The following is a 5000-nucleotide window of genomic DNA, read 5'->3' as shown; positions in this document are numbered from 1 at the left end:
CACACACATGACACACACACACGCACACACACATGCACACACACACAGAGCTACACACAGACACATATACAGAAACACATAGACATACACCCACGCACACAGACACATTTTCAACTCTCTCTCTCTCTCTCTCTCTCTCTCTCTCTCTCTCTCATTCTCTCTCTCTCTCCTTCCCCGTCACCGCACTCACTCTAGCTGGATTATCGCTCACTTTGACAAGAATTTTATTAAAAACGGACTGCTGTCATGCGACAAAGAGAAAGCAGCACGTCCACAGATGCCAGGCTGAGAAGCAGCAGAAGAATCCTGGACTGGGAGTGGCCACCTTCCCTTCCTGCTTCTCTTCTTCTTCTTCTGCGTTCGTGGGCTACAACTCTCACGTTCACTCGTATGCACACGAGTGGGCTTTTACGTGTATGACCGTTTTTACCCCGTCATATAGGCAGCCATACTCCCGCTTTCGGGGGTGTGCATGCTGGGAATGTTCTTGTTTCCATAACCCACCGAGCGCTGACATGGATTACAGGATCCTTAACGTGCGTATTTGATCTTCTGCTTGCATATACACACGAAGGGGGTTCAGGCACTAGCAGGTCTGCACATGTGTTGACCTGGGAGATCGTAAAAATCTCCAGCCTTCACCCACCAGGCGCCGTCACCGTGGACCCTCGGATTGAAAGTCCAACGCCTTAACCACTCGGCTATTGCGCCTGTCCTTCCTGCTTCTGAAGTCGGTCCAATTTCAGTTTCAGTTTCAGTAGCTCAAGGAGGCGTCACTGCGTTCGGACAAATCCATACACGCTACACCACATCTGCCAAGCAGATGCCTGACCAGCAGCGTAACCCAACGCGCTTAGTCAGGCCTTGAGATTAAAGAAAAGAAAAAAAAAGGAGATAAATACATAAAAAAAGAACTACTACTACTATTACTAATATGTATAAGGCGCAAAAACTTGATGAAGTCAACTATAAGCGTAAAAAAAAAAAAAAAAAAAAAAAAAAAAAAATCGGTCCACCGATTGGCAACCAAGAAGTTTGGTTGTTGTTGTCCCCCCCCCCCCCCCCACACACACACATGACGCCACCTCTGTCACATGATTGTTAAACAACCACACACACACACACACACACACACACACACACACACTGTCGGGCGTGTCCTGTTTATCAGAAAAAACGCTGGAATCAACACATCCTGCTCGCATCTTTAACAATCTTGGTCACGTAGCGATCAGTTTCCTAGTTCAGTATCCCATAGTCTTGGAGAATTGTTTCGTGCGTTTCGCAAATGTAAGCATGTAAGGAAATGACATGTAGTACCGTGTACTTCATCCTGGATTCTTAATGATTAAGAATAAGGCTTTAAAAACGACCTGTGGAGTGATGGCCTAGAGGTAACGCGTCCGCATAGGAAGCGAGAGAATCTGAGCGCGCTGGTTCGAATCACGGCACAGCCACCGATATTTTCTCCCCCTCCACTAGACCTTGAGTGGTGGTCTGGACGCTGGTCATTCGGATGAGACGATAAACCGAGGTCCCGTGTGCAGCGGCATGCACTTAGCGCACGTAAAAGAACCCACGGCAACAAAAGGGTTGTTCGTGGCAAAATTATGTAGACAAATCCACTTCGATAGGAAAAAGAAATAAAACTGCACGCAGGAAAAATTACAAAAAACTGGGTGGCGCTGTAGTGTAGCGACGCGCTCTCCCTGGGGGAGAGCAGCCCGAATTTCACACAGAGAAATCTGTTGTGATAAAAAGAAATACATATACAAATACAAATACGAAATTACCCCTGTCACAAACCAGAACCGACACTTGTCGATTCAAGCTGCAATACTTTTTTTTTTTAAGACTGGAGACTGATTTCAGGTCAATACCACAGCACAGAAATTCACTTAGAGAGCTTGCTTCCATTGCTTGGTTTGGGGGGTGGGGGGGGTGGTGGGGGTGGGGGTGGGGGTTGGGGGGTTTAAAACAGAAAGAGAGGCTCTTTGATAAGCACAAACTGGACGTTGCGACTGAATCCGTAAGCACAATAACCCTCGAAAATGGGGTTGAAAGCAACTGAAAATGGGTTACAAGTTATAGTGATAGTCGGCTTCCATAGCTGAATTTGATGCACTGGTGACTCAAACACAGGAGTGCATTGCTGGCCTAAAGGACTGGATGACTCTCAACAAGCTGCAATTAAATGATGATAAGACTGAATTGATGATAACCTGTCCAAAGAAGTTTCGTCAACATCCTTCCTTTCCTGACTCTGTTCTGATCAATAGCACACCTGTTTCACTTTCTCCCTCGGTTCGCAGTCTTGGTGTAATCCTGGACCAGTCTCTTTCCTTCCAACAGCACATTTCGAATATCTGTAAAGTTGCCTATTTGGAACTGCGTAGAATCAGCTCTATCCGCCACTATCTCTCAACCGATGCAACCAAGACACTTGTATGCTCTCTGGTTCTCTCAAGATTGGATTACTGCAACTCTCTTTTGGCCGGCCTTCCCAAATACCTGTTAGACAGACTCCAACGAATTCAGAATAACGCTGCCAGACTCATTTGCAGAGCTTCTAAATTTGACCATGTTTCTCCTCTCCTTCAGTCTCTCCACTGGTTGCCTGTTTCTGATCGAATAGACTATAAGCTATCCACTCTGACCTTTTCTGCAGTCAACGGATCTGGCCCCAAGTATCTTTCTGAACTCATCCATATCTATACCCCGTCTCGCCAGCTCCGTTCTTCCTCTGATACTCGACTTCTCAGGATACCTCACGTCAGAAGTAAGACCTATGGACACAGATCGTTTTCTTTTCAATCGCCAAAGACGTGGAACAAGCTCCCTGATAACCTCCGTCACTCTGATTCCCTCGCATCTTTTAAATCTCGTCTCAAAACTCACCTTTTCCCTCAGCAATAAGTTCAATTGTGGCAGGTCCACAACTACATGCATGTATATGAATGTGTATTGTGTGTGCGTGTGTTTATGTAAGTTTGTGCCTGCCTATGTGTGCGTATTTGTTAGGGTAGCTGTTAGATACACATGTATGTTAAAATGTATGTATGCAGTGTGTGTGTGTGTGTGCGTGCGTGCGTGTGTGTGTGCGCGTACGTGCGTGCGTGCGCGTGTGTGTGTGTGTGTGGTCACATTTTGGTGTGTGTATGTAACATAGATATAATGTTTTATGTTATCAAAAGCGTTTTTGTAAAGCACCTAGAGCAGATTTCTGGATAGTGTGCTATATAAGTATCCATTATTATTATTATTATTATTATAGTAAAATGGCTTCAAATATGCACGAAAATTGCCGCTGAAATAGGTCCTAGAATTTAGGTTACTAAGGGGTCATCTTACCTCCCACCAACAGTCGTGATGTATCTAATGGGTGTTAAAAAAAATATATATATACACAACTTGTTTCGATTTAACGTACATCTCTACTTCTGATTATTTTGTGCATGTTCAGTTAAAGATTAAAGGACCCATGACCTTTTACAAAAATAGGGTCACACACACCCACACACCCACACTCACACACACCCCCCCACCCCCCCCCCCCCACACACACGCACACAAACACACACACTCACATACACACACACACACCCAAACCCCCCCCCCCCCTCCACACACACGCACTCATACACACACACACACACACATAAACACACACACTCACACACTCACACTCACACACATACACTCACTCACACACACACACACACACACACACACACACACAAACACACACACACACTCACACACACACACACACACACACACACACACACACACACACACACGGAAACACACATACTCACACACACACCCCACCCCCCCCCACCCCCACACACACACCCAACGCCCCCCTCCCTCCACACACACACTCACTCACACACACACACACACACACACACACACACACACACACACAACAACAAGTACGCAACAAAAGAACCGGACTTGACCGTAACAAACAGATCGGTCACAGCTGACCCACTCTGCCAAAACGCTTCCTAGTGCCCAGTCTCCACAAATCAAACGCAGTTTTAATTTGCGAGAAACAAATGAACAGTATAAAATAGCTTGATTAGGAAAACAGGGGTTTTCTACACAGCTGCCGCTTCCCGGATTCACACTGCTGGAGTTGACGTGATTCTGAAGGCAGCGGATGTGTGTGTGTGTGTGTGTGTGTGTGTGTGTGTGTGTGTGTGTGTGTGTGTGTGTGTGTGATCTGACAGAAAGAATTACGAGTCACTGCATGGGTTTCTGTTAATTGCTCTCTCTCTCTCTCTCTGTGTCTCTGCCTCTCTTTCTCTCTCTCTCTGCCTGCCTCTCTCTCTCTCTCTCTGTCTGCCTCTCTCTGTGTCTCTCTCTCACTCTCTCTCACACACAAACACACAACACCCATACAACACACACCTACGCATATACACATAAACGCACGCACACACACGAACAAGCGCGCGCACACACTCCACACATACATATGCGCACACACATACAGGCACACACGTATGCATAACGCACACACAAATATACACATACACACGCCCGCACACACACATACACACACACAACACACACACACAGCAAACACACAAGCATACACGCACGCGAGTGCACGCACACACGCACATGCACACATACACACAGGCACACACATACACACACGCACACATACACACGCACAACACAACATGAACTCACAACACACACACACACACACACACACACACACACACACACACACACACAAGTCTCCCTGCCGTCGTTTATTTACCGTGTATTTGAATTAATTGAAAAGCGACGTGAATGGCAGGTCTTTATAAATATGATACTCGACGTGTTTTGAAGCTTGCATGTGTGAAGCGGTTTTGATATGAGTGTTCACACACACACACATAGATACACACACACACACACACATACACACACACACACACACACATGGATACACACACATAGATACACACACATAGATACACACACACACACACATA

General features: G+C 46.1%; 1 protein-coding gene across 1 annotated transcript in view; it reads left to right on the top strand.

Moving 5' to 3' along the window:
* LOC143280662 (uncharacterized) overlaps positions 1-5000 on the top strand; it is a 63283-nt gene that overhangs the window by 10041 nt on the left and 48242 nt on the right. The window lies entirely within an intron of this gene.

Source organism: Babylonia areolata, chromosome 1, assembly GCF_041734735.1.
Source record: "Babylonia areolata isolate BAREFJ2019XMU chromosome 1, ASM4173473v1, whole genome shotgun sequence".
NCBI lineage: Eukaryota > Metazoa > Mollusca > Gastropoda > Neogastropoda > Buccinidae > Babylonia > Babylonia areolata.
This window is presented reverse-complemented; position numbering and strand designations above follow the sequence as displayed.